Raw genomic sequence first — 12422 nt, 5'->3', positions numbered from 1 at the left:
TGAGGAAGCAAATGCCTTTTTCAGACGACTGCACAGTGTTGTTTTCAAAGAGGTTTGTTAACTAGCCATTTTTTCTGTCATTAAATGCTAAAAGAAGTGTTGTTGTTGTTTTTAAGTCATTTCATCTGCCTACAATAATTGATTCTTTTTTGTTCGTCAGGCTTTGCTCCTTTGCAGCTAACAACAAGGGCAAAAAGGCAAATCTTCAGTTTTACGAGAGAAGTTTGATTATTTTTCAGCGTATTAGTGTGTTATTAGTTGTAGTATTATTGTCACTCTCTCACATGATAAGAGATTAAATTAGACTGTTCGTTCCTGGAAACGCAGCAGTTGGAAGAATTAAACCGTGGGGTGACTTTAACGGAGATGAAACCTTAATTCACAAGATTCAATCAAAAACTGACAACAAACAAGCCTAGTTGAGGTGAAGGGGAATCTTAATGCGATTGTAGCTAAAGCTCAGACAGTGAGCCGCCTCCATTAAAGCATGCCACACGGCCCAGCAGCTCCAGATAAGACAGCTGAGTCTGGGATTTAGAGCTTTGGCTTATCGTCATCTTCACACCACTGTCTCACCAAGAGCAGAGAACATGGCTCCCAAATCCTCTCCGGCTGACAACCAAGTTTGTCTCTGCGCTATAGGTGCAGTCCAAGTCTGGGGCAGGTACGTTAATGGGTTATAACTCTCAATTAGGACCTTGATCTCTCAGCCTCCTCAAAACACACAGCGGCTTTGGCACGCCAACAAGACTTTTTATTCTGAGCAGAAGCTGGGATGAGATTATAGAAGGGAGAGCTGTGTGAAGCACTGTTTCAGAAATAAAATTGCTTTTATTCCACCCAACATGTGTTCAGTGAGATTAAGGCATAATCTTACAACGTTTAATAAGAGCCCGTTTGTGGCCTTCCGGCTGAGGCAGAAAAAGTGGAGCATGCCTGCTCTACTTTAAATCCTGTTTATTGAATTATAAAGAACCTTAAAGGATCAGAAATGTGACTCATAAATTTAAATATTTGATGGTATTTTCACGTCAAAGCACATCATCAAGTAAAGTGTGCAGTGTTTTGAAAACTTTTTCTATCTAACAATTTCATTTTCAAAGTATAACAAATGAACAAAAGAATGACTACATATAGAAAATTTGGGGGATATAGAATAACATACTTTATGTAAATTCACACAAAAGGTACATTATCAATTACCAAAGGACACTGGGTAGAACATGAGTAATGATCCCATTATTTAAGATTCAATACTGAGGAGACAAAATGATAAAATGCAGGAGATTTGCCACCACAACCTACATCCAAATCCTGCTCTATTCTCAAACATAAGGCCATATTGGAAATCCCTAACCTCAATTTATGTAATCCAAAGCCCTTGCATGAACTTCAGCTTGAGCTCTGGCTTTCAAGAGGTATTTGGAAGTTAAAGTCTCAGATCAGATTTGGACAGATTAGAATTAAGAGTTGGAAGTCTGGGAGGGGTGGATATGAGGATTTGCACTGCTCCACGAGACGGCCTTGTCAGTGATAAGTTATACTGAGCCACGGGTAAGAGGATTGCCCAGACTAATCCGAATCAAAAGACATACCATGTGAATTACATCCCGAAACAGGTTCGCTTACAGAGATTAGGAACCTGCATGTAAATCCTGTCATACTCTACTTGGCGCTGGAAGATGAGCCTGAAAGAACAAACACAAACATGTGCTTTGTACCCTGCTGCAACTGCTGGCACTAGGTCGCCTACCAAAAATCAGCGGCTTCCTTGATTACAGCTTTCTTTTTCCTATTCTTTAGAAGATTAGATATCCATTGATGAGACTATCTAGGCCAGGCACACTAATTATTCACACCACATCTAAGAAAGTGCTTAGACTGAGGGTTGAGAATAGCCCTCCACTAGTGAACTGGCACCCACAGACACCCACATAGCAGCCTGCTCACCCCTCCCATCCCTCCCTCCCGCCCGCCATCACTAAGCTAAGCTCTAGTTCAATGAAGCATTTATTTCTCTTCCTGTTTGACATGGGTGATTCTATCAAGGCATCTGGCAGCAAGTGCTGTAATACAAGGCTCTCTGTTGAGACGTCAAAGAATGTTACTCTCTGCCGTAGTGAAAGAAAAAAATAGCTTACATTTTTTCTCTCCCTTTTTTTTTTTTTCTCCAGAAGTACTGAACAAACAAGACTTGTATCCCTGGCCCAGAAATGCTTCAAAGAGCACATGTCTGCTGGGACTGGCTGTGAAATGTAGAGCAGCGTTGGCTGCTTAGCTTTGCATTTCAGCCAGAGCAAGCTCATAAGAGCACTGCAGAAATCTGGGCAGATCTGTAAACCAGGGAGAGTGGAGTATGAGCTACAAGCTCGCTCGGTGCACATCTATCCAAGGTGGAAACATGTTACTGCAATAAAAAAAAAACAACAACTGCAGTTTCATAACTTTTCCACCACTTACATATTTCATACTGTCTGAAATGCATGCTCACAGTTGTGAGTAATAACACACAGGGATACCATAGGTTCTGCTACTGATAAAAGCTGATGAATAATAACACATCTTAAAGATGGAATGAATCTGTTGGGCCCTCATGTGTACAAGGGATATATACTATGGTAATTACCCTACACATCAAGTCTTGTGAAAAATGCAGCAAAGCAAAGCTATTTTGTTGTAGATTGAATGGATGTAAATGCTTTAGGGCACAGTGTAAATGGAGAGCACTGAGACGAAAGCAGTAGGAGCCGGCATAAGAAAAACCATCAAGCGGTGGTGCAAAACTCTCTGCAGCGCTATGAAGCATGCCGAATAGAGGTCTCTCGCTGCAGTATAATGGCTCATAAAGCCGCAAATGGTATTTCCACTTCATTCAGTCTCAGGGCCAGGTTCCAAGCAGCTCCTCAACGATGGAATTGAACCCATTAGCAATCGATTAAAGAACCAGCAGGCAGTCACCACTCTGCCTGCGGGGAGGACGGAGTATGGCGGGGGTGGGGGCCTGTCGGCCAGCCAGCTGAGGCTCCTGGGGATTGAGGTTCAAATCTTTGTTTATGTAGAAATAGTGGCAAGCACTTTAACCTCAGATCCCACCCCTGTGGAGCAGATTATGACAGTCAGATTGTGAGCTCTGAGATGCAGAGCATGGCAGCTTTTGATTGACACATCATGTCACTGATGCACAAGGTACAACATGTCCCTGAGATAAGACAGCACCCACAGGGCACCTGTGACTCCTCAAGAGAGGGCTGGTTACCAATTTTAATGAGCATATTCATAAGTCCTATCGAATGTTTGAGCAGTGGATGTTTACCCAGACCATGAGATATGAATGATGAACAATTTGACCTTTGGAAACAGATTAGAATTTCAATCAAGTGACCGCAAACCAATCCATAAAACTATATGAAAATGGAGAGGATTCATGTAATTACCTCAGGTTTAAAACATCTTAAAATGTTCTCTGTTGGTTTTTACTGGACCTTTTGGCACATACAAGTTGTAAGATATAAATTTATGCAAGAGTATCAGAATTCATTCCACTGTGATCCTACTCTTCTTCATCCCTATACCACACAGTATATGCTCCACACACATCAGCCTGTCAGCTTTTGTTCTTGGGGCCGACCTTTGCCTGCATGGGCCTCATAACTGACATTTTCAATTACACTGCAAACAACTTATCAATATGCATGGATTTCCCAGCCAATATCAGAGCAAACAGAGTCGTTTGGAGAGCCGAGTCTGTCAGGGGAGAGAAATGGGGCAGACATGTCAAGGTCAGGATTTTGTTAATGAGGGACGGGCCGCTGAATAATTGAATGGGCTGAGCAGTATCGACTGTTGAAGCAGAAGCGTTTAAAGCGTTGGCGATCGTTAAGGAAAATCCTCCCAGCACTTTATGTTCCATGGCAGTAATTTATGCACGGGCATCCAAGCGGGTGCCCTATGGTTCACAGCACTGAATGCACAAAGCAATGAGTGGATTAGCCAAGCACACTCTAGAAACAGCAGCCAAGCGTGCAAGTCATTCCTGTGGATGAAGTAATGACTCTGGCAGTGCAATTATTCAGCTGTGCATTTTAAATACACAGACAAATGGCGGCGAGAGAAGCGTGGAATATTTGCTCTGCGTACCTAGCAGAAACATGGAAAAATAGGTAATCGTGAACAGAATGTCGAGGCTGAAAGCGATCAATCTGCAAATTATGCATCGCATAAAGCACACAGAAATACAGAGCAGCTGCAGCAGTGACGGAGGGTGATCCAGAGTCAGGGAAACATAGCATGTGACTTTTTTTACGCTGTGTACTCTGTAAACAGGTTCCTAGAGAGAAAAAAATTAACGATGATCTGATGAACGACTATACTGATGACTTGAGCTGGTACCGCCTATTTCCCTGGCAGACGAGACTGTGATATTTGGCCGCAAATTCTGATAATTGTGGGATCAAAGCAGCAGATGTAAATGCATGTAAACAAGCTAAGTAATACTTCTTTAGCCAAATGTGCCCTTTGTTTTGAGCGCAATCTCAGCCATTTTTAATCTGCACCACGAACTGCTCAAGCTGTTGTTGTTGCAGTAACATACTCGAGCAGTTCTCAGGCCTTAAAGCCTCCACCCCTCTCTCCTCTCTGTAGGTTGGGAGCGTTGGGGGGCTTCTAATCCCTCTATGTAATTACTGCTCCCTGCAATGGCCAGACCATCTCTGTGTAAATCAGATTAGCTGACCTAAATCGCTCTCGTTTCTCTCTACCCCATCAAACAATTCCTTATCTACACCCAGAGAGCTAAACAACACACAGACACCACTCCTCCAACCTCCCGCCCCCCAAAGACATGGCCTGTTTATTTGATCAGCGCAGGAAAGCAAACAGTTTCTCCATGATACACAAACAGGCTGGGCTGGGCCGGCCCTGCTGGGTGGCCAGAGAGGCGAGGGTAGGGCTGAGTCGCAGACATGCAGATAACCACCTCCATCACGTCCACAACTTCCATGTCGGGGAGACATTAAAAGCAAAGGAAGCGAGGCAGACACATAACAACGATGTTGCTCAATGCGCGGTAAATAAAGGTCACCGAACATGATAGAGATGTATTGCTCCTCTCTGTGCTGCCTCCTCGCCTCCTTCCCATCCAATTTATTCCTCAGGTCATACATTTACAACTTTGAGAGAGGGGGAGGAGGAGGGGCACAGAGAGGAAATGCTGCTCTTCAGTGGGAATAGAGACAGGCTAAAGTAAAGAGGGGGAACAAATGAGGTCTGTGATCCTGCCTGTCCCCTCCTCTCCCCCCTCCCTCCCTCCCGAGCCCCAATCAGGCTGAACCACTGCTCTCAGCGCGACAGCCAGGCCTTTGTTGCCGTCTGAAAGGAGGTTAAATATCCCTCGAAATCAGAGCTCTTTGGCTTTCTGGACGCATAGTCAGAGACCCAGAGCCTTTCACATGCTAATGCCCGTGTTTTTTATTTCCTTTGTAACCATGGTTAGACAGCGGTATCATGCTAAAGGGCGATGAATAAAGCGGGTGAATTTGTTTTTTTCTCAGCTTTTTTTCCTTTCCTCTTTTCTCCCATCCCTCCCTCACCCTCCTTTCCCCTCGCTCCCTCTTTTATCACCATCTCTGCGAGCCAGCCCACATTCCATCCCCCTCCTGCAGGGGTTTAAAAAAGCACAGATGGTCTCTCCTGACCTGCTATTCATCATTGTGTCAAAAGCTTTGTCAGAATAATGCTCCACAACAACAAGCTGAAGGATTTTATTTGTTTCTATTGACGAGGCCCGTTAATTTCACAGACGTCTCATTAGGCTTAAACCACCAATTAATTTCTTTTGTTCTCATTAAATGGCTAATTCTAAACATGAACCGCGCTGACAATGAGCGCTGCTCAGAGCCAAAGCCAGACAGCGCCGCTCCCGCCACGGAGCTACTGGAGCGTGAAGCAGGCAGGTAGAGGGAGAAAATTGAAGAGCAGGAGGGAGTGTGAGATGGGGAGGGGGGGGGGCAGAAGAGAGAGAGAAAGTGGTGGCTAGAGCAGGAAAGAGGGAGCGAAGAGAGAGCCCTGACAAAAGCCTCTGTTAATTTGTAGACGCCCTTAACACTAGGCATGGATGGCAACTCATTAACTGCTTGCAGATTTTTTCTTTCCTGTCGGGGGATCAAGTGGCCCTCAGGAGTAAAGGTTGCAATCATCTGTTGGTGGCAGCAGCCAGCACTCAGCCATGAATAAAAAACGAAAAATAAAAATGATAGAAGAATAGATCAAAACACAAATGGGAACAAAACAAGAAATGAAAAGCACAGACTGGGAACCAAGGTAGTAATTTTTCTATTGGAAGTGTGCTCACAAAAGCTATCTTGTGCCTGCACTCCATTATGGCAGTGCAAGCTGTCATTATGGCCAAGGATATATGGAAGCCTCATAATATCCAGAGATTGGTAGTTTGTTAGACAGCACTGTACAATTTGCTGCAGCCTTGAAGGATCCTTGAGCCTCTCTTGACAATTTACCGAGGGAATTGCCGGAGCGTTGCCTTTTGTCTGCTGGAGACACAGGGGCAATTATCCAGCCTCCTGTAATGTTTCCCTGACTTTAATCTCCTGGCTGAGAGCGTAAAGCAGAATGGGTAAGGTTTCAGAGTGCCTCTGGGTTCTATTAACACACAACTGCTGTTTCTGTTCAGGCCAGGCAGCCAAGAGAGGACTGCAATCTGACAGACAGGCCTCCCCTGGGCTTTTAGGGAGAAAACATGATTATGTCATAATATATTTTCGAAAAGAGATCCATTTGAAAGATTGCCCCTCTGTCTTTTCAATCTAACATGGCTCTGCTTTTGTCAGGCGCAGTGGGAGCACTGGGAATGACAGATGCTTCAATGAACCAAACAGGAATAGAAATAAAGTGTTTACCAGGAAAAAAAAAAGAAAAAAAGAATCACCAGAGACCGGAAGCAGGGGCAAGAAATCCAGTTTCACTAACAATTTCATCAAACAAATCTGATTAGTCTGGTGTCAAAATTTCCCTGGGTTTATTTAACTGTATTTCTTTGAAAGAAAAACCCTGCAGAGCTGTCTTGTTCATAAAAGTATACACATGGTTTTACTCATAACTCACATATACTGCCACCACAAATAAGAAAAAAACACATCTTTGATACATTTTAGAAGTGTTACAATTAGTCGACTCATTATCTGTGAGCTAACTGAAAGATAATTGGCAACTTTTTGATAATTGATTTGTCATTTTCAAGCAAAAATGCCAAAACATTCTTGAGTCACATCTATCAAATGCTTTTCTTTTACTATTATTACACCATAATTTGTGTGTATATGCATTTTGCTTTCCTTTTTAACACAGGTATAGGGCTGTGCTATAAGGCCTTGAAATAATACTGCAATATATTTAGGATATATTGCAATTCATAAAATATATCTCGATATTTTTAAAACTTCACAAAGCACTTTGAAAATGCGAGGATTGGGTGACAAAATACCTCAATATCGATATTGCAACAATATCATAGGGATGACTATTAACGCTTTCACAAAATATTAACATCATTTTTTGGGGATTTAATAATCATCAGTAATATGGATATAATAACTAAGGGTAAAGGCAACTGCTAGAGTTCAGAAAATTACATTACCTTACGATAATGCAGCCTTTAAAACCAGAAAAAGAAAAGAGACCACTTATGCCATATCACAATATAACAACATCCAAGTTCACGATGATAAATAGTCTCTTATCTTGATAACGATATAGTCAAAATAGATTACCCAGTCCTAAGCAGGTACACCCAGTAAAAATTGGTGATTGACTGCATCCAGAAGACATTAAAACTTGTCTTTAAAAAGTCTTGATCAATAACATTCTGAATAAAGACACACTGTAGATGGAGGGAAAGTACCAACATGCAAACATCCTTAACTTCAATGCGTGCCATAGCATGGCACCTGGAAAAGGTGAAAATGAGTGTGTTTATCTAGGTGTCATGTTTCCATCACTGGATCTGGAGTTGATTAACATCTGTGATTACTGCAGTCATTTGACCTGGAAGTGAATGCAGACTGTACCCTTTCTCATTGAAGGCAAAAGCCAGATGTTAGTGGGTGTCTCTCTTTGGGCTGTGGGGAATTTTTCATTATTTTTTTGACTATTTTAAATTTTAATACAGACCATAATTGTCAGATTAATCGACAATCAGAACAGACAGGTGCACTAACCAACTGCCGTTAGCTGCTGCCCTAAGATATATTCCTATCGACCAATGGATTTTCGACCATTGTTGCCCTATTCGAAAACTTTGTCTAAAACAATATTTCTTTCATGCCCCATAGGTGTGCCTGTCCACTCCACTGAATGGAAGTAAACATATCACTTTGAGGCTGTGAATAACACTTGAGCTTCACAACAGAGTATTTGGACAGGGTTGAGCTCTCCAGCACAGAGATCATGCAGCCACTTCACTTTTACTTATATGTGTAAGAGCTCTCTAAAAAGCCAAGAGACAAGGGTGGGCAATCTTGTGATCAAAGTATATACGCCTTTTAGAGTGTAGGCTGCTCTCTGCACCTCTCCAGTGATGACTATAGTGCACTACAGGGATACTGAAATGAGAGCATTCGCTGGGAGGAAAGCAAAAGGACCAGTGTTTCTTAATAGAGTACGTATGAGACAGATGCATTGCTAAGATAATAGGTTAAATTAATGACCTTTGTACCAGACACAAACAACCGTTAAAGTTACCGTTGCTTTTGTCAAGTTTATCTGACAGCAGATAATCAGAGGCCATTATTTTGTTTTTGTACTTGAAAAAGAAAAATATAAACATATAAATATATATGTGAGAATTCATCACTATTTACTGTGGCGAGAAGCAAATCAATAATGCCAAACTTATGGTGAAAACTGTTTTCTTCCTTCAGTTTCTATCACCAGAAACAATCTGTAGGGAAAGGACGGTGTTTACAGTAAATGCACACTTGAAAAACATCTATCATGCGAAGACAATAATGTTCAAAAGACTGATAAGAGGAATCCAATAAAGTATCAACCTGGACAACAACCTCTTTTAAAACTAAAAATAATGTCGTGAGTAGTTACCTTCCTGAGGCTTGTTCTTACAGTCAAATCAAGCTGAGGTTGCTAACTCATTTAGCTTGATTTGATTGTTGATTTGACGCGAGTCTGGATGGGAGCATAGCCTATCTATGTTCCCAGGGCCTTAAAGGTGATATTGATAGAGCTTGCACAAAGGTGCAGAATGAAAGATCTCTTTTCCTTAAAAAGATTATTATGATTGTGAATTAATCATTAAAAAATTGTCAGGCCCAAAATGATTGTTTTGTTAATGTCTGTGTAAGAATTCTGACAGTTGGTTTGTTTTGGGAAACAAAACATGAAAATGGCTGAACTGTACTGCCCTTACATTAGTTAGCAAGCATTAGCAATATTAACATTAGCTAGCGTTAGCAATGTTACCTAGTGTCACAAACAGGGAACCACTTGAGGTGGCAGATGATTCACACAACAGCGGTATTGTGACGTGAATGCAAAGGAAGGGGAGAGATGGAATATCACATTTGGTTGCTGAATGTTCAATAATACCTTCAAGTTCCCATTATCCTATGTTCCCAAGGCCTTTAGTTCCCATGGTCCTATGTTCCCATGGTCCTATGTTCCCAAGGCTCTATGTTTCCAGGGTCCTATGGTCCCCAGTTCAATATTCTGTTAACACACATTAACCCTCCTATTGTACTCTCATTATGTGTATCATAAATCTGGGGAAACTAGCACTCTGGGAACATAGTAATGACTCTATTCTGCACACCTTCAGTTCTTCAAAGTTGATTTAAAATGTATCTGGAGCTGTTATCACATCAACTTATATCAAACACTCACCGACTGAAGCCTTCACAGGTGGCTGCTGTTAGGTTTCCTGTACGGCAGCTGTGGCTAACATTAGCTTGACTTCATGTCAGTTGGAGTGGATTCCAGTAGTGGTCACTTCTCTTGACAGCAATAAAAACAAAACGTCCACAGATATGTATAACCCTCCCACCTCCCCTCCAACACCACCCACATCGCTGCTGGTCACCTGTACGAGCAGTAAGATGCTACGGGCGGTTGTTGGGACAGAATATGGCTAAATTATTCAACACTTCCGGTGGAGACAGCTAGCGGTTAGCGCGACATGCTAATCCAAACCTGGAACATTTGCTCGAGTGTATTTACAAGACAAGACACGTAAGTAACATTATACTATACAGAGCTCAACTCTCAGCTAGCAGCCATACCTTACTGACAGAAATGTTAAATGTAAACTATTGTTAGGCCGTTTGTTTTTAGCTAGCTGAACACAGTGGTAGAGAGTAACCCAGCAGGAGGAACAGACAGGTGCACTAACTAACCTCACAACTGGATGAGACGGATTTTCAGGTAAGAAATAAATTGTGATAGAGTATTTCTGGACTCTGGTATTAGTACTTCTACTTAAGTACAAGATCTGTGTACTTCTCCCACAACTTATAGGTGGCTATATACTATGGCTGTGTCACTAAAACACCAAATCCTTTGAATTACATTCTTATCAAACAAAAGGATCATGGTGCTACTAAAATGTAAGCAATTTAAAGGGTATAAAAATGTGTTTTTATGTGAGTTTATAAGTGTAAGTTACTACCATATGGGACTGTATGGCAGTAGTTTTTGCAGTACTAGTACTTTATACAAGCCACACAGCAAAATGTAAGGTTGTAAAAATTGAAATGGGAAGTGGCATGTTACAGTGCCACTGCGTAGTTTAGCTTGAGTATAAAACATTAATAAGTAACGGTGGCACTTTCTGAATTGTTGACTGAAAAGTTCAAACCACCACATAGTATGCCATAAATACAGTAGGGTCAAAAAGTCAGAGATCACTAGTCAAAATACTTAAATTTTGTATTTTGAATGTAATACTATTTTTTTTCCATTGCAAATGAGAAATATAAGCGTCCATGCCATCTCAAGTGCATGCTGTCGTGGAAGCAAAAGGGGGGCATACCAAATACTAAAATACTCTGAACCTCATCGACATTTTTTACTCAACTTTTCACTCAAACTGTTAGGACTGTTTGTCCTGCAGCACTTGAACAAAACCATAATGCTGTTAGGCATCGCTGGAGTACTTTAAATTCACTGAAGATATAGATGAAACATGGCTTTCATATCAGAGAGAACAACAGACAGAAGGCCCCATGCAGTTTAGGAAGTGTACAGTAAGTAGTATTTTGCCCTAAACATAATTTATTACATGGTGTTTTAACAAATAACAAGCAACTCAAATGATTATCGACATAAACAAAGATAAATTCATATTAACTATTAATCCCCCTCTTTTAATTCGTCTGAGTATGTGATCAAGCTGTTAATCAGATTTACCGTATATTAAAAAAAGATGTCTTACAAGTAAACACAGGCAGAGGAAGAGGCCAAAGGGAAACACAGCTCCCACCACTTTAGCTCAGTACCACCATTTCCTCTGTAATTAGTCTTGTTGTTTATACACCTCCAGCTGTGCCTTAATCAAAGAATATGTGTGGAAATATAATTAGCATGTTAGCATAATGCATATAATAAAGAAGTACTTGTAGCTGAGTTGATCTCAACATCAAAGAGCATGTTGGTTCCTTCTCAGGGCATTACTATCATAAGAATCTAATTACTCCTTGTATTGAATTACTGGATTTTAGTGGATACTTGGAACAAGTACAAAGAAATGTCTCGACAGTAGTCTCGCCTTCCAGTGAAAAACGGCCGTTACAAAAAAGGGCAGCTGTGAGAAGATGGCGAAACGACATACTGATAACGTGTGGTCGCCTGTTCCTCGGGACACATCAGGAGGAATTTCGTTTTGCTACCTTCACGGCCCACCAGCTGCGGTGACACAAACCTGCCCAGTGCAGACAGTGCCTTGACCTCAATATCTAAAATAGCATCCAGTCCATTACTGTGCCTGTGTCCCCTCACTAAGCTGTAAGAGTCCACGGGGTGAAGTGCAACATCAAGTTCTCATGTAGAAAGTCCTGTGAACATCAGTAGTCTGAACACAGCAGCGAAAGCAGCTGTGGCGGCGGCGGCAGCAGCAGCAATCCAGCCTAATCCAAATGAATCCGGGTCTCCCAGGTTTGTTCATCCTGGTTGGAGGGTGATGACTGCTCTGCTCTGCTGGGGTGCTTATCTGCTGTCAGTGGTCGGTGGCTGTACAGGCCTCGTGTTATCAGGGCTCAGCCTGCTCAGGGATTGGAGGGCCCATGGAAAGTAAACAGAGAACCTGTCCTTTGCTTATCTATCCCAGGAGAGAGTGTGTGTGTATCGTGTGCGTGCATGTGTGTCTATGTGAGGGAGAGAGAGATGCACAGAGAGAGAGAGAGAGA

General features: G+C 41.9%; 1 protein-coding gene across 1 annotated transcript in view; it reads right to left on the bottom strand.

Moving 5' to 3' along the window:
* ddb2 (damage-specific DNA binding protein 2) overlaps window positions 1-9998 on the bottom strand; it is a 75404-nt gene extending 65406 nt beyond the window's left edge. The window contains exon 1 of the mRNA XM_084363358.1: window positions 9907-9998. The gene's annotated coding sequence lies outside the window, so the exon portion shown is untranslated. The remainder of the gene's footprint in view (window positions 1-9906) is intronic.
* Between the last annotated feature and the right edge of the window lie 2424 nt (window positions 9999-12422).

This window comes from Pagrus pagrus (genome assembly GCF_965226575.1).
Source record: "Pagrus pagrus genome assembly, chromosome: 10".
Classification (NCBI taxonomy): domain Eukaryota; kingdom Metazoa; phylum Chordata; class Actinopteri; order Spariformes; family Sparidae; genus Pagrus; species Pagrus pagrus.
Note: the sequence above shows the minus strand (reverse complement) of the source record. Positions and strands in the feature narration are given on the sequence as shown.